The sequence below is a fragment of the Homalodisca vitripennis genome, chromosome X, assembly GCF_021130785.1.
Source record: "Homalodisca vitripennis isolate AUS2020 chromosome X, UT_GWSS_2.1, whole genome shotgun sequence".
Taxonomy (NCBI): Eukaryota; Metazoa; Arthropoda; class Insecta; order Hemiptera; family Cicadellidae; genus Homalodisca; species Homalodisca vitripennis.
In genome coordinates, this window is record NC_060215.1 from 147,137,306 (window position 1) to 147,156,532 (window position 19,227).

The following is a 19,227-nucleotide window of genomic DNA, read 5'->3' on the forward strand; positions in this document are numbered from 1 at the left end:
TATAATCTTTAAGAGATCAGGGTCTTCACGTTGATGAGTACCAATATCTTTAAACATTTCTGGGAATCCTGCCAAGAGTGCCACTTGTGGTAAGGTGGATGGCTTTTCCGATGAATTATTTGCGTGCACTTCAGTTGGTTCACTGTTTTTGAACAGGCGCGATAAACAATCAGCAACTACATTATCCGATCCTTTGATATGTTGTACTTGAAATTTAAACAAATTTATAAATGTAATCCAGCGAGAAATTTTTCCAACTTTTTGTGGGTGGTTTAAAAGCCAGGATAATGCCGAGCAATCTGTCTGCAAAAGGAATTCCCTATGTTCAAGATACTGTTGGAATTTGGAAAAGGCAAAGACAACAGCCAGGCATTCAAGTTGAAGAGTGTCATAATTTTGCTCATGCTTGTTTAGTGGTCGCGAAGCAAATGCCACTGGCATCTAGTTGCCATTATATTCTTGGCTGAGTGAAGCACCTAAGGCGGAGGTTGATGCATCGTTTTGTAAAACAAAAGATCGATTAAAATCCGGCATTTTCAAAACTGCATTTGATGTCAAGGCTGTTTTTAAAGTTTCGAATTCGGATTGTTGTTCAAGCCCCCAGGTCAAGCCCCCAGGTAAATTTTACGCCTTTCTTCTTTAGACTATTAAGTGGTTGTGATATTTTTGCAAATGATTTAATGAATTTAGAATAAAAGGCTGTCATACCCAAGAATCTATTTAGCTGTTTCAAGTTTTTAGGAGCGGGGAACTCAACTATTGGCTTGCACCTATCCGTGTGAATCGTCACGGTATGATTGGCAAATGTGTGACCTAAAGAATTGGATGTGATTTGCTGCCAGGGTAATTTTATCTGGATTGATGGTTAATCCTGCCTGCTTTAGCCGATTTATGACTTCTCGGAGATGGCACACGTGCTGATCAAAAGTACCGTTTGTGTATATGCACAAATCATCGTAAAAATTGAACACATATTTGTATTTTATATCTCCAAAAATTTGATCAATTAAACGTGTTAGGACTTGAGAGCCGGTTGCAAGACCGAAAGGCAGAAAATTGTACTCAAATTGCCCGAAAGGTAGAACAAAAGCTGTATATTTCTTTGAGTTCTCTTGCAAAGGGACCTGTAAATATGCCTGATTTAAATCCACCAAACTAAAGAAAGTAGTTTGCCCTAAGTGTTGGAAAGCAGATTCTATAGTTGGCATGGGAGTTGCCTCAAGATCTATTAATGAGTTAAGCTGTCTATAGTTAATTACCATGCGCGTTTTTCCGCCTTTCTTTGGTACTAAAAATGCTGGCGACACATAGGGAGACATTGATGGTCTAATCACTCCGTTGGCCAATAAATGATCAACATGTTCCTTGATTGCCTCCATTTTAGGTGGAGCAAACTGATAGGGACCTATTTCTAACGATTGTATCAGAATTTAATTTGATTTGATATTTGACCAAATTTGTACGGCCTAATTTAGCAGTAATTGTTTCTGGAAATTCATTTACTAGTCTTAACAGTTGGTCCGCTTGATCAGATGAGAGGTTTTCCCCTAACTTAATTGGACATATTGTTGTACTTGGTAATTCAGCTGATTGAGCGAGATACATGACCGAAGGAGTGCCATATGGAAAAGTTAATGTTTTATTTGCCATATTAATGCTCACCCTAGTTTTAGTTAGAAAGTCACAGCCCAGAATAATTGGCATTGGTAATTCTGAGGCGACAAGAAAAGGAAAATCCCAAGACAAGTTTGAAATTTTGAAGTGTAATATGACCTTTAAATTAAATATTATATTTTGTCCAGAGGCTGAAATGGCTGACTCATGTATGGTTGAAACAGATTTTATCACCCTTGGTATATTCTTTAAATTCTGAAAACAGGCATTCGATATAATGGAGAATGAAGAACCCGAATCTACCAAAGAATTAATGATTAACTTGTGAAAAGTCAAAGGAACTGTACAAAACTGAACTCCCGGGAAAGAAGGAGCTTGAGCCGACTTGGTGAAAGGTGTCTTCACTGCTGGCTTGATTTTATCAAAACGGGCGGTTAAAGTTAGAAGAGGGGAGTCTCCGCCCATTAGAACCCTCTTTTGTAGTTTAAAAACCCACGTTGAGATTGATTTCTGGAGAATTGATGATGTAGTTGATTCCTATTGTTTGTATTCATATTTTGAAAAGGAGGTCTATGTTGAGTAAATTGTCCCGATTGACTGCGGCGGTTATGAAAACTATTTTGCTGATCTTGTAAGGGATATCGATTATAAGTTACATTGTCTCTCCCTATTTGTCTATAAGATTGGTTTAGTTGACGTCCACCATGGACCTGTGGTCCAGTTTGTTGATAATACTCCGGTGAATTTAAATCTTGTGTGAACCGGTTTTCCGTATTTTGAATTACTTGTAATCGGGGGGCTAAGCTCAACAATTCAGAAATGGTGGCTGGAGCCGGAAAACCCGCTAATCGAGCTCTGGTTTGAGGGTTAATTCCTGTAATGACAATTTCAAGCATCTCCTGGGGTGAAATAGCCGGTATAAGCAATTCTGCTAACGGTCTGATATCATTGATAAAACTAACCAGTGTTTCATTTGGTTTCTGGGTTCTATATATAAGTTCGACCGTCGCCTGTTGACGAGCTCTAGTAGGCAGAAAAGTATCGAGTACGGTGGTAATTAGAATTTCTGGATTCTGTTTTGATGAAATAGCTTGTAGCCAGATATTTCTTAATTGACCTGTAGTTTTAGGTAAAATTGCTAATATGACGCTGTCTGGATTAGCTAAATTTAGCATCAAAATTTCCCTAAATTTTATAACAAAATCGAGTAGTTTTCTAATAACTATTCCATCAAGCGATGGTAAAGCTGTAATTAAATCAGTTAACACAGGGGGCAACATTGCGCGTGATGTCGAGGGTGACGGTGAAGTCCCCTGCATCTGTGACAAGGCTGACGCAATTTGGTTTCCCACAGCGGTTGCCGTTGTGTGGACTATTTGCATCCAATCGGTTACGGGACTCTGAATGTCTGTGGTTGTATGGCTAGTAGACGACTCTGTTGGATTAAGAACAGTTGCTTGACAGTTGGCTCCACTGATACGCTCTTTTAGTAGAACACGATTGCTCTCTAACTTAGGTGCTGGAGTTATTCCCCAACATAAGCACTGCTCTTTGGCCTGAGATGCATTTAGTAGATTTACCCAAGCCAGTCCTTTAGGGCGTTTTTCCCATTCATACGGTGGATCAGTGACACTAAAGTCTTCTTTGAGGATATCTTCACACTCTAACATCTTATTTATGCTTGACTCAATATAAATAAATTATATCAATTACTAAATTATATCAATACTAATATCACAATACTATTTATTATGTAAAGATGGAGGGGTATTCAGTACCATTGTAACCATAAGGGGGTCTACCAATTAATATTGTTGTATGTTTAATTTTTACTATATATTTGTTATTAATTAATTACTTCAATAATTGAGTGCTTCATTTGATAGTTCAATTTTATTATAGTGGCCAATTATTTTAAGCGTAATATTCAATTGGATAGATATAAATTATTATATTTAGTAATATTATTACTTAAGGTTTATATATGCATCATATTTTATCTTATAGACACCCTTTTATTACTTACTGGCATTGTGAAGGAAACAGGATTTTTCCGGACATTTGCCATCGTTCAGTGAAACAAGAAAACAGTAACACTACGTTTCGAGATCTGCAATCTGATCTCTTCTTCAGGTAAAGAACTAACCTAATACATAATTACAAACTAAGTTAAAATAAACAAATCTTACTAAAGCGTTGTGGCACGCCTCAGTCAGGAATCACAACCTACATGTTGTTGTCAACTTCACTAACACTAAAGACATGCACTTAATACAAAACTATACAAAACACTAATCATTAAAACTAAACTACGGAATACAGGTCACAATGCGTCTTCACTCGTCTACTGACCACCTACGACTGACCAGAGGGACTAGCCAATGGCAATCGTGACGACTGGCTAAAACAAGATGGCGGAAATACAAGGGAAGGGGAACAGGAATGGGCCCTTTCGTTATTATTGGTTCATGCGAGATGAACTTCTTAAAACCATATTGTGACTCCGCATTGGTTTATTACAAATATCCGATCCGTTTGATACTTTTGGTTTTCTCTTTAGTTCATTTTTTAGAATTGGCAACCAAAGCGGCCTAATCTCGACTGATGGTTGACTGATTGGTTGGTCTGCCAATTTAATGTATGTTGCCTCAATTAATTTCCTTTTGAAGAAATGTGGTTCCCGATGTATTATGTGGGCTTCATCCCAATTCATATGATGGTCTTCGGACCAACAATGGTGTGCAATTTTTGACTTTTCTGTGAAACCCTTTCTCGTGTTTTCTTTGTGTTCTTTTATCCTTACGTTTAGTGGTCTTTTTGTCTCGCCTATGTATTCCCTATTGCAGCTACATTTTATACTGTAAACACAGTTTTTTGGAATCCTGTGTGCCATTTTTTGGTTTTGTTTTTACGAGACTTTGTCTAAGAGTGTTGTGTGTTTTAAACGCGGTTCTAATGTTGTACTTTCTACCTACTCTTCTAATTTTCTCCGATAATCCCGGCACATAAGGGATTGACATAAACGCAAATTTATCACAATTCTGTTTTTCTGACTCAGGAATGATTCTTCTGGTTCGTTTGCACTTATTAATTACTAATTGAGGGTATCCATTGCTTCTGAGATCCGATTCAATTTTCTTAAATTCTTCTTTTAGTCCATCTTTATCTGAGCACAAGCTCTTTGCTCTATCAAACAACGAGTAGGCTACTCCTTCTTTGACAGATTTTTGATGGTTGGATTGATAATTTAAATATTTTCCTGTGTGTGTTATCTTTCGAAAAACAGTTGTCTTAAGGACATCCCTATCTCTTAATACACACACATCCAAAAAGGGAAGCTTGTTTTGGACTTCCACTTCCATTGTGAGGCGGATGGTTTGCAGATCTCGAAACGTAGTGTTACTGTTTTCTTGTTTCACTGAACGATGGCAAATGTCCGGAAAAATCCTGTTTCCTTCACAATCCTTCCATCGTCAAAAAATAACCTTTAAACAAAGAAGTTACTGGCATTAAAGTATTTTTTTACAGAAAAAATAATAACAGTATGTATATTAAACCTATGAAACATTTAATTCAGTTTTAAAATAACAAGTCTATATTCTATTTTGGCTGGTTTTAATAACTGGTTTCAAGAGTTTTATTTTTTTTTTTTTAATATATCTTTCAATAACATTGTTAAAAGTAAAAACCCTTCATTGTTAAAATGTACGCTGTCTAGTCTGTCCAAATGTGGGTAAAATTTATGGAATAGCTTTCGATTATAAATGACAGTGGGAGTAGGAACAATAATGTTGTTTACCGTCTTCAATGAAGATAAAAACTATTTGAAGGCATTTAATTTATTAATTGTGTGATTGCACCGTTGAATACGAGGATAAACCGGAAGCTGAGAGATTAGAATGTGTAAATTTGGACATAGCCGTCGAATGCATTTCAATAGAGCTACAAATTGTTGCTTTAAAATGTCAACAGGCGTGGCGTTCAGAATATCATTCGTGCCGATCAGCAGGAATAGAGGGTAATCAGAATTTAAAAAAGGTCGTTGTGATTTGATTTTATCTTTTAAATCACATACTTTAAGTCCTGAAAAACTAAAATTTGTCTCAAGCTTTAATTGTGAACTTTTGAACTTACTTAAATAGAAAAAATAACGTCGGGCTAGTGAGTCACCCATTAATTGAATTACATGAGAATTATTCATTTAATTTATGTAAGAGCGAGGCGTAGGGCTTTCTAAAAATAGGAGGCAAGAAATATATTAAATTGCATGAGTTATACCGAGTCTAAAATATATTAATTTTAGTTAAAGACAAATCTCTATAACGGGTGCGAATAAACCATTGTTTAAATCAAACCATTCATTACCAACAGTATGCATATATATAAGAGATATTCCAAACACGCAAATAAACAGGAAAATCTATAATGTTTAATTTTTAATTTTCATTAATTGTTGTATCATAACTTTACTCGACTTATCGTATAAGTTAATTACTTTATTAACCCAGTGAAAAAATATCCAAAGTTTCAATATCTACAGGATTACAATAAATAAGAATAATAATTATTTATGTATGTACTAATTAACATGTTACAATTTAAATTCAATAATTCAATTGATTTCAATACTTTATTTAACTCTAAAACACAACTTCCACTTTCTCAAGTGTTTCCTGTCCGAGAGTTTCTCACGATAATATGAAAGACCAAAGTTTGAAATGAGCGTAATAAATAAATTAAGTAAACTCAAAGCATGTTGTAAAATCCCAGCAGAAGGCAAACAATAGGGCCTACTTCCGATACTGATAATAAAGCGATAAGATTAGATTTATTTCCAGCAACTATACTACCGCACTATCAGTTAACTTACCTTTTCAAATCTTGGTGAAGAGGATATAAATAATGTAAGCTTTATTGCTATTATAGAGAGACGTAATATATAATTTGTACTTACTAATATTGTAGCATGTTGTAGCTCTGAAAATAACATACTAAATTGCAGACATTTATGAAACATTGGGATAACAGACAAAAATATATGGTATTTAACAGTATAATACAACTTTACCCAACTTTAACTGAGTACACCCTTATCCTGGAACCAAAATATAATATGAACTCATTTTGCTAGTGGTTTTAAAATTATATCGATTGAATAAAAGTTATAATTTTGATCAATATTAATCTAAAATAAAGTTTTATTGGCCTAATAGATATGATTAAATATATTTCAATGAGAGCTATAATTTTGAATGTTTTCAATCAACAGAATAGTATGAAAATATAATATTGTGGCTTGATATTGCCGTTAAAACATACCTCCCAATTTATTTGTGAAATTACTCCTGTAAATTTAAAATGGTATTTACTGTTATAATCATTAAAGATCGATTTTGTAAACACGGAAACTCTAAAATAATTTAGTATGGTTTGAATAAAAGAGACCTTATTGACTGCCAATGTAATAAACGTATCATCAATGTATAAATTAATAAATAGTAATAAATGTATCATTAATTAATCAGTAAAACTACAAAACCAGCCATCTAGTATCTAATATCTATTATAATAAGATGATGATTACTGTTGTAATAAGATTAAATTATATAAAATTTAGTGTTTTCCAAAGCTTGCCTGAATAAAACACACCGTGCAGTGGATATGGGAAAGAAATAAATTTGCGAAAGTGAGCATTTACTGGTTTGAAAGTATCCTGACATTTACTTATTTTTTGTACATTTTATGTAATTTTATGCATTTTTTGGTATTTTTATAGTTTTTTTTTTGGATACTTGAAATAAATTTAGCTCAATCCAGTTGTATTCGTTTATATAGCTCTATGCAAACTTTCACAACAATCGCAACTCTGTATTCTTATAGACTAGCAGTATTGTCTGTATATGTACTTATCCAAGCATAGCTGTTGGAATTGAAATTTTGATTTAATTTGAAAATATGCCATTTGAACAATTGTTTTACATTAATTACATATCTGACTATTAGAAGTATTACCAAATATAACTGAAATTAAGTGTTGATGTTTAATATTTCATATGTTTGCAAAATAAAAGTTTCTTAGTACAAATTTAAACAAAATAATTTTGTAATGTAATTACTTTTGTTATAATGCCAATTCCCCATTTTTATTAGTTATATACTCGTATATATGTCTATTAAAATATGGCCGAAAACTTTCCAAAATAAATCATTCATAATTAATATGTTTGTAATGGAAAAATGAAAGGTTTTTTAATATTAATTGAAATAAAATAATTTTGAAATGTAAGCCAATTCTCAACTGTCGGCGTGGTGTCGGCTGTGTTGGAAACTAATTATATCGATTTTTGTATTATAATCAAAGTGAAGAAATACATAAAAATCATAAGTATGGTTAAATAATTTAATTGCTGGCAGGAGATAATTGTTAGTGATTATAACACAATTTACACAACCATGAAAATCTGTGGATAATGCTAAAGAATTGGGTATTAAAACATGCAACACTAACCACACAGCAATTTAAAAGGCAAACTAATTAATGTTTCGCGATAATAATAATCTGTTGATAATAAAATATTCTTTAAAATAAACAGATTGATATTATCTTGTTTAGTAATAAGTGTAGAACATATTCAATTTAGAAAAGTTATGTAATGTCGAATGATTTGTTTTAGGTTCTATTAAAAAACTTTTATATAAGATTTGGAAATGAAGTATTAAGAATTTAGTTAACCAAAGATTTTGAAAACAGATGTAAAATAATTTGATTCAATAAAATTTATAGTTTTCGCCAGCTACCAATTGTAACGAGTTGTATGGGTTTTTGGAAGCAACGTGTCACCGTGCAGGACTAGCCTTGTAGCCGCCTGCACGAGGAAGCCCGTGGAGCGACCATAATCCTAATTACACAATATCCTCCTGCCAGCTTTGATAAGTATTTAAAGCTATAATTTAAGGACGAATCAGTAAAAGTAAATCGTAAAACAATTTATTAACTGCCAAAGATAATTTACACATATCAACACCAACCCCATGCCGACCTCCCATCACGACAAAACCCGCCCCAACATACTAACAATTTAGAATTTACAATCACCCCCTATAATTTTCCGGCACCTAACCCCCCCCCCTTGATTATTAAATCAATCCATAGTGTAACACACAATACCACAAACAAATAATTTAACTAAGATATGCGACAGGTAAGTAAAATCTCCGTCACCGCCACTCGCCGATCAGACGTCTTCGCTCTTCCGTCACTCAATCTAGACTCTCTTATCAGACCACCGGTCCTCCATCAGCACGCGGCTTATCAGAAAGACCGGTCCTAATCGTTGATTTGGCGGTCTGATATATGTGGTGGGCAGTCACCACAAGGTTTAGAAACACACACCCAAACATCAACAACACTAAAATAAATGACACATTCCGAATGGTTCACTCATTTATAATAAACTTGACACAACATTTAAAACAGGGACAAAAATATGAAAGGCATATAGTAGATGAAGCCCTAATGCTGCATGCAGGTGAAATAATATATGCGGCTGTGCTTGCAGGAGCAAAAGAAACTGTGCTCGTTGGGGACTTAAATCAAATCCTGTACATCAATAGAACAGAATCCCTCGAAGTCAAGTTCCATAACATCGCTGAAATAGCAACAATATCTGACACACTGAGTACAACCCATAGATGCACATTAAGCACGGCAGCGGTACTTTCAAAATTTTATCCTCAGGAAATTAACACAACAAACAAAGCTTCAAATGAACTAACGCTGCAGTCTTTTGATGGAACACAAAGTCTTGAAAAAAACCCAGCAAACCCTCCACATACCTACCTACCTTGTCTTCAAACAATCAGAAAAACACTACCTCATCAGTCTAGACTACAAAAACACTTCCACCATTCATGAATTTCAAGGAAGACAAGCAGAAAACGTAATCGTGATTCGTACCTCAAACAAACAGGAAGACATCTACAACTCACAAGCGCACTGCATTGTTGCTATTTAAAGACACACTAAATCTTTTCTTTACATCACTGCGTGTCAAAATGACACAATAAGCAAGTGGATCAAGCAAGCCAAAACCCTGAGTAAAGAAGAGCTCCTCAAATACACAAAGAACTCATGCACTGAAAATCCACACCAACAAACAACCTCAGCTGCAACCACGGACAAAGACAAAATACAAACAAACCTACATCCTGAGCCGCAAATACTGGAACACCATTTTTTAGTTCAAAGTCCTGCTCCCAAAGAGAGACGCAAGCCGAAAATAAAACACAAAACCCGGACCCTCTGGAACTCGGCCCTCAGGAAAATCAAACACATAGCAACCATAACATCATAAAAATAATATATCAAAATATAAACTGACTAGCTAATAAACTAGATAGATTCGCCCATCTCTTAAACAGCGAAAAACCAGACCTGTTAATAGAAACTGAACACGGACTATCACAAGAAAACCTTGCCACAACCTGCCTTGAAGGCTACTCACTTGCTGGAGGTTTCGCAAGGAAAGATCACATCAAAGGAGGAGTAGCTGGATACGTGAAAAAAAGGACAGGAGAAGGAAATAACGCTCATTGAAACAAGCGGAACTGAATCAGAAATTGTATGTGAAACTGCCCTCTTTGAAATAAAGAAAAAAAAGATAAATATACAAGTACTGGGCGTCTACAGACCTCCAAGGGCAAAACTAGACAGTTCAATTGAAGTCCTAACCGAACAACTAAATAGAATCATGAGCTCAAGCAAACAAACAATACTCATGGGAGATATTAATGTGGACAATCTCACGGAAAATAATGACAACACAAAACTTCAAGAACTTCTTGCTACATATGGCATTGTGAGAATGAATCTCCCTCCTACGCGAATCATCACAAGTGAAACTGAAAAAATCAATAGACTGGATCTGCACTAACATAGACCCTGAGAGCATAAAAACATCCATCATCCTGACAGGCTTTATCTGACCATACAGCACAAATATTTTACCTTAAAACATCAAAAATAATTTAAAAAACCGTTAAGGAAAGAAAAAGACTATTTACCAATAGAGAACTAACACGGTTCAAGGAAAAACTACAAACACAAACCTGGGATCAGATCTTAATGGAAGAAGATGTCAACCATGCCTATAACTCCTTTCACAGTGCACTACAACTTATACTAAATTGAAACCTGCCCTCTGAAACTAGTCAAAGGAAGAAAAAATAAAAAAGACAGGTCTGGGATGACGAATGCAACCAACTGAAAAATGTGTACATCAGTGCTTTAGAAATAGAACAGCGTACAGGCCTAGCAAAACATAAAGCACAAACAGTGGAGAGGAAAAGAGAATATGACTTGAGACTGAAACACCTAAGGCGAGAACCAACTGCAGCACACATTAACCAAGCAGAAAATAGATCAAAAGCGCTGTAGCAGGCAATAAATAATGAAAGAAAAGCAAATACTAACACAAATGATCAGCTAAGTCTTCAGCTAAATGGAAAAACAACAAAGGACCCACACGAAATAGCAAACTCCCTTAATGTATATTTTGCAACAATATCAGAAAACACACTCCAAACAAACAGTAGTAACACTAATTCTGCAAACCCTGACCCAGCTCCAGTCACAAATGAGAAATTACAGTTCTACTTAACAACAAGCGAAGAAGTAAAAAAAGCTATAGACTCTTTAAAGCCAAAAACATCTTCTGGCATTGATGAAATATCCGCAAAACTAGTTAAAAGCAGCGACGTAACTAGGTTATTCAGCACCCGGGCAAACACCTATTTTTGGCGCCCCTCCCCCCCACCAATTGAACTGAAACTAATTCCTTATAACTCCTCTTAAAAAGTGTGGTGTGTTCCATCGGTACCGGGTACGCTACATTAATACTATCTTGAATCTTGATCTTAAAATACTCAACCTCAAGTTCAAAGTATATAGGCCTAAATATATTTGGTAAATAATAGAATACGTATTTTCAAAAACAAATAGTTTTATTTCAAAACAACACCATTTATACTAAAACACTTATGATAGTAAATTATGTATTAAAATATTGATTTAAACATTTAATTGTTCTTAGAATTTAACTTTTCGGGCTTTTCTTGCAGCAAATGTACTGACATCTCACTGGAAGCATAGTTTTGAGGCTACCTGGTGCTCAATGGAAATAATCCCTAGGTTTGTCAGCCTCTGTTGCCCTGTCAAATTCCGTAAATAATTTTTTTATTATTTTAAGTTTACTAAAACTTCTTTCATTCGAAGCCACTGAAAACCGGAATTGTCAAGAAGATCCGTAAGGCAGTCATTATGTTTGGATATACATCCTCCATTTTGTTCACTACACAAAAATTTCAGAAGATCAATCGAATTGGCTGTTTGGATATTTGGTACTAAATCCAAACCATGGTATTTGAAACTTTCCACTTCAGTTGCCAATTCGTCTTTGTCCAAGTCTTCTTTATATTTGGAGGCTAATTCAATTGCTTTAGCCTTTTAGGTCATCCCCACTCATTGTTCCAAAGCTAGCTCCGTTGAGAAAACCAAACAAATGATTTATGTTTTGAATAGAGTTGAATCTTTCTCTGAGTTCACAAAGAATGCGATCGACGATTTCTAATAGCTGCTGTTGAAATTTCTTCTCTTCTGAGAATTCAGGTGCTTCATCTTCGGCATTCTCATCAAACATGCGCTTGTTTTCTTCTTCTTTCGAACTACTTTGAAATGAGGATCAAGGCCAAGATTTGTTGCCATTTCTTTGGCTTCTTTCATTGCAGCGTTTTGAATAGTTTTGCCCTTTCCGAGTCTAGTTCAGAGATCAATCGACTGATGTGTTTGGCCCGATCTATGTATGGTGATATTCTCCACTTGTAGGAGCTTGTTCACAATGTCAATGCGGGTCAATTGCTTGTACCAAAAACAGGAGAGAACTATAAACTCAAACTGCTTGACATTTTTCAAAGATTAGCTGCTTCAGTTTTTGTTTCATCTGAGGTTAGTTAGGCTGGTTCTGAGGTCATTTAAAGCATTTATAATTTTACCTAGATGCTTGTATATAACTTGTACAGCTTCCCTCTTAGTCGACCATCTGGTGTTACTTTGTAGTTTTAGAGATAGAGGGACATGTTTTAATAAAACCTCCCATCTATTGGTCGAGGAAGCAAAAAAAATTGTACAAGCAGTTAAGAGTTCCAAAGTATGACTGTACCTCCCCTGACATACTAGCAGCATTTGCACCTACTAAATTTAAGGAATGAGCCGCGCAAGGCACAAAAATAAGCCAGGTTGTTTTCGGCAAGAATCCTAGATTGGACGCCTTTGTATTTGCCAGCCATATTCGAACCATTGTCCATAGCACTGGCCCCGGCAGTTCTTCAAATCTAAGCCATCTTTTTTGATTTTTCTCTGAAATTTCTTGCGAAAGACCCAATCCAGTTTTTTCACCAACTTTTACAAAATCAATAAAACTCTCCACTACCTCCGGACCCTGTTCGGTGATTTTCACATAACGAAGGACTTGAGGACATTTGCTCCAAATGACTTACGTCGGGAGTACAGTCAAACATAATTGAAAAGTATTTTTGAAGCCTTGATGTCACCAAATATATGTTTTCCTTTCTGACTTTTCCTGCAATAATGTCTAAAAATTCATTCTGGATGAGCGGCGAAAAAGTAAACTGACTTGGCCTTTTTTATGGCGAAGAATGTGCTCTTTTCAGAGGTGCATGGTAATGAGATACTAGTTCAATAGTGTTCAAAAACCTACCGCATCTAGGGTCACTGAAATCCAGGTTTTCATTGGAGCCTCGTAATGGGCTGCCATCTTTTGCTAGGTGTAAGATTACATCAATGATAGCATACAAAACACCCTTCCAGTGTGCCTCTTCAAGTGCAATCATGTCTTGTAGTTCTTTGTCAATGCCAGTAATAGAACGTTTACTTAAACTAGATTCTAAATTTTTCCAAGCACAAAGCACTGTTTGTGATTTAAGGAGTTCTCATGCTCAGGAATCCGTTCACTCAATTTCTTCCACTGAGTGAACCCTTCATCTTTGGCTAAAGCAGAAATCTTATGTGGATGTTGATGTTCAGTGTGCGAAAAAAAGTTTTTGCATGGGATACAATACAAGGAATTGTTTGATTTTGCTATAGACTAGCCATGTTCGATGTACTTTTAAGCCATTAGGCATAATTTTTGTAAACCACTCTTTAGTCAACTGTCTCCCATCTCTTAAAGTATTGTTAAGTTCAGGTTCTATTTTCCCTTCATTTCAATAATCTCGATACGAGAAAACATCTGTCTGCATCCGAAATGGTATTAGGCCCAACTTCCCCGGATCTTTTAGATCAATAGATTTAGTAGACTCACCATGGGTTGGATCAGTTGTCAAACTCGTAGACGTACCATTATTATACTTTTTGCTGCTGCGGTTGAAACATCTCGATCTCTTCACCCTCGACGTCATCCTGGGTGACCGTTGGTACAACTGGAAGTTCTTCCAGCTGAAGATTTTCCGTACCAAGATTAGCATTAGTATTGAAAACAAAACGTCTTGGACTGCATCAGCTGATGACCCTCCATCTTCAAAAGTCGTACTTGTACTACAGCTGATTTCATCTGAAAAAATAAAAAAATTCGAGTTACCTTCATTCGATAAAATAATATTATTGGTATATTTGTCAAATTGTGGTAGAACTTAGCTGTTTAAATTGTGCCGTATTATCTAAAAGCATAGTTTAACGCTAAATTAAACAATACTGCCGACAAAGCATCTCCTACTATACTATTTTTTTTAAAATAAATTATGACGTTCTTAGTTCTTGGTTGTAAAGCGAAATGTCGTCTTCAAGTGTGACGATGACTAGATTTGCTGCTTGTTAGCGTTTCTAAGAAATAGCCTTAAGAAGAAGAAAGCTTAAACCCTGTGTTCAATTATATATTTTTTTAAACACAGATTCATATCAATAGTACGGCTGCTACAGTTACAGAAAAGTTAATTATGATATATTTTTAAGGTTTCAATAAGTTAATCATTAATTCTGTATTAGTTAATAAATACAAAGTAACAAAGTACTGTATCTATCTTACCTACCTTTACTGTTTGTTTCATTTCAGCCATGATGATAGAAGAGACTGGAGGATTGATGTGCTTCTTTTTTCTCTCTTTAGCTCTTTTGCGATTTTCCGCACCAGACAGTTTTTTCGACATGGACTAATATTCACAAACACGAAAATAATATTGCTAGTAACACTCAAAGAAACAGCTCCGCAACCACTTTACGTGAACCGAACCACTGATGATGTATATAATGAAGTAGAAGTATGAACTATTGTCAACAATAGTAGTGCACAACTGCACAACATACGCAGTTAGTCCTGTTAGTCAAGGTCAGGCCAGCGAGCATCGATGTGTTGTGTTTGTGGCAATGTGGCATGTGTGGTGCGGTGAGAGGGGATGGGGGGAGCTGCGGGTGGGAGCCGGGAGGGGAAGGAAGTGTCTGACGCCGCGCCCGTCCTAGTGAGTCATTCCACAGATAACACAGTGTGCCCATACTCGTTCTGTACAAGTTCATGCAGACCGTAAACATGATTCGTAAATAGTCAGATAGTCATTCATCATTTCACTTTGGCATTTTCTTAGACTTAAATCAAATAAAAAATAATAAATATAATGATTTTCTTTTGCAACACACCTCGCATTAAAAAATATTTTCAAACAATTTTTATTAGAAAAATCTGTGGCCGTGTTGGCGCCCCCCCCCAACAACTTGCGCCCGGGGCACATGCCCCCGCGTGCCCCCCCCTAGTTACGTCGCTGGTTAAAAGATGTAAAGAAGAACTGATAATACCACTAACTAATATAATAAATAAATCCCTACAGCAAGGTATCTTCCCAACTGTTCTGAAGACCGCCAAAATATAAAAAAGGACCACGAAGTGAACCTGGCAGCTACAGGCCAATATCACTCATCCCGACATTCTCCAAAATAATTGAGAAAATTGTCCTTGCCAGACTTCTAAACCATCTCGAACAGCATAATCAACTTACAAGCAAACAGCATGGATTCCTTAGGGGTAGGTCAACAACAACAGCCCTGGTACAGCTGACAGAACACATCATAGACCAACTAGAGGAAGGATGTTCAGTAACTAGCCTGTTCCTTGACTTTAGTAAAGCTTTCGACTGCCTCAATGACGATCAGCTACTACAAAAACTAAGAGCCCTAGGCGTAGGAGGTAAAGAAGCAGATTGGTTTAAATGCTACCTCAAGGGAAGAAAACAACTGGTAGAAATAAATCACACCCAAAATTATACAAACTAAAATTCAATCAGCAACAACTGAAGTGAGAAGAGGGGTGCCTCAAGGATCCGTGCTCGGGCCGGTGCTCTTCCTCCTCCTCACGAATGATATGCCAAACTGCCTGGATGATGTCTGTTCTACTATAATGTATGCAGATGACACTGTGCTTACCATCTCTAATAAACATTAAAGACATTTATTTATCCTTCGGCAAGTCACATAACAAGCAATAGACATCGTCAATATTAGAAACTATTAGTTGACTAATTTGTCACAAGAGTGTTTTAAAAACTTAATTCTATTAAGCAATAGTACTCACTAGCCTATACAAAATCTAGACTAAGTGTTAAAATTAAATTTAAAATGTGTGTATAAAGTCAATGAAATGCTCACAATAAACACGACTGCATACTTCAACCAAACTAAACAATATTGCACAAATAATGACCTAGTATTAAATGAAAATAAAACCGTACAAATAGTTTTCAACACAAAAAAACAAAATTACAAACTTAGCACCTCTCTTGGACCTGGAAGTAAGCAATGTGACCAAATATCTATGCATCACAATTGACTCGAAATTGTCATGGAAGCCACACATAGACTAACTAAGTAAGAAACTCTCCTCAAGTATCTATGTAATTGGCAGAATTAAACAAGTATGTAGCATGGAGGTAGCCAAAGTTGCCTACTTTGCTCTTTTCGAAACGCACCTAAGATACGGAATAGTATCTTGAGTAGGAACATCAGCGTCCAACATGGGAAAGAATCTTATTCTACAAATGAGAGCAATTAGATGCCTAGCAGGACTACTTCACCAAGAAAGTTGCCGGGAATCTTTTAAACAACTAAAAATTCTCACAACAATCTCACTCTACATCCGGGAAACTATTCTGCATGCAGTCACTTCACAGCAGTTAAGACATCAGGAACTACATCCATATAACACAAGAAATGCCACAAACTTCGCCCTGCCCTTACACCGCTTAAGCCACTCTGAGAAGAAACCCTCATACCAAGGAGCGCTGTTTTTCAACCACCTGCCCGATCATCTAAGAAATCAGCCACTTCAGTGTTTCGCGAACCAACTAACAAAATGGCTGCAAGAAAGGCCCTACTATTCAGAGTCCGAATTCTTGAGCACCTGACACAATGCAGCGCAAGACAAGAGCTTCCTCTGGACATAAAAAAAAACAACTTTGTATTATATAACTATGACACAAAAACTTTTTACATTGTATACATTTTACTAACCACAACTTTTGTCTTATTACGCATGTACTATTCTCTATGAATATGTAAATAAAGAAAATTGTCTATTGTCTATTGTCTATAGGAAGTAAACCAATTTAGTTTTTTTTTTACTATTCCTAAATTTTTGAATTTGTTTAACAACATTGCATGGGATACACTGTTAAAGGCACAAGATAAATCAAGGAAAATACCTATAACTTTTTTTCTGGTATCAACTGAATTTATAATATCTTCAATGCTATACTTGCTGTAACAGTTGGTTTGACTGGTAAAAACCCATGCTGTTCTTCATCTAATAATTTATTTGATTCTAAAAATTTAAGTAATTGATTATAAACAATACGTTCAAAGATTTTTGAGAAGCAGGGTAGAATCGACACTGGTCCATGACAAGAATCGTTTTTCGTATCATCTTTGTTAAAGATTGGGATGACTTACGATATTTTTAGTTTTGAGCGAAAATGTCCTGAAATAAGAGAAGAATTAATAAAATGTGTTAAAGGTTTCTTGATAAATTTTACTGAACCTTTATTTGAGGATCCTAAGATTTTGTTACTCATAAATCTTTTGTGTTGGTGATGTTTTGATTAAGTGATCTCTTTTTTATCAATGGTTGGTTTAAAACTTATGTTTTTTTGAGGATCTAAACATCTTTTCTAGTTCCGCCAATTCAGTTTTTTTATCCTCGGATCATTTGTTAACCAATTTTGAATGGTTTTTCTGTAACTATTACTTTTGGGAACTGACATCAAAACAATAGAAAAATGTGTTATGAAATATGTCATACTTGTTTTCTACAGGGGCCTGATAAACTTCCAACCTCTTTTCAGCTTTGAGATATTACAAAAATAATTCATAATTACATTTATCAAACTTTCTATATGCTTTTTAGTGTTATTTTTATGACTAATGTGAATGTCCATTATCCTAAGATATTGAGCATCGTGATCCGCAATTTTGGTCACTGAACCACCTGCTAATAACTTATTACTTTTAATATTTATAATAAAATTATCTATGGCTGACTTTGAATTGTGAATTACTCTAGTTGGAAAATCTGTTTTATAATCCATATTGTACATTTTTAGAATATTGCAAAAATTATTCACATTCAAATGACTTTATTTGTATGGGCGAATTTAGGGCCATAATGCCCTGTCTTACAATTAACCCTAAAACTTATGGTATATATTATCTTTTTTTAACTCATTTATGTTTAGATTCCGGTAATTAACACATTCATGTATTTATTGCAAAGAGAATCGATGAGGGTTTCCAATTTGTTTAGAAAAGAGTTTACATAACAATAGTCAGGGGACTAATATATACAAGCCAAAACAAAAAAATAATTCCGAATTTTAAATTCTGATACACAACATTCAAATTCTTTTTCTATTACTATTTCCTGCACCTGAGGGATCAAAACAATTTTGCTAGTAATATTTACTAAATAAGATGATTGTAGCAACAAATAAAAACATATATGAGGTAGATTCAGAGTACCACTTTTTAATGGGGAATAAGAAGAAGTATTGGAATAATCTGAATCTTGTACAAAATACAAAATCCTAGTGATGGGTGTTTATTGTGATATCCTATACAGTTAGCAATATTGAAGTTTCAAAGATTCTCTTATCAGTCAATTTTAGAATCAGAATCAGAATTATATTTTTTGGTATTTGGCCATTTGTAAGAAAATCTGAATAAAAAAATGTGTAGATTCGGTTTATCTATAGTTACAGGAAAAAATATTCACATTCAAAATAAAAATCTAGTCAACATTTGCTAAACCAAAATTATAAATAACAGTTCTTAATTAGTGATATAAATTAATTGTTTAATCATAAAGAGATATCAAATTTACATAATATATGTAAGAAATAAATAAATAATTTACTTGCACAATATTGTGTTGCCAATGACCGAATGGTCCAAGATGTCAGACTAGAGAGCATAGGTCTATATACTGTCTGTGACCGTACTGTATTGACTCTTCCCATTATTCTGTTTGATAAGATCCTCACACAGGCCAGTGGCCCATGAGGACA

At 35.1% G+C, this 19,227-nt stretch overlaps 1 protein-coding gene across 1 annotated transcript in view; it reads left to right on the plus strand.

Moving 5' to 3' along the window:
* Positions 1 to 19,227, plus strand: part of LOC124369659 (ectopic P granules protein 5 homolog) — a 335,562-nt gene that overhangs the window by 48,597 nt on the left and 267,738 nt on the right. The window lies entirely within an intron of this gene.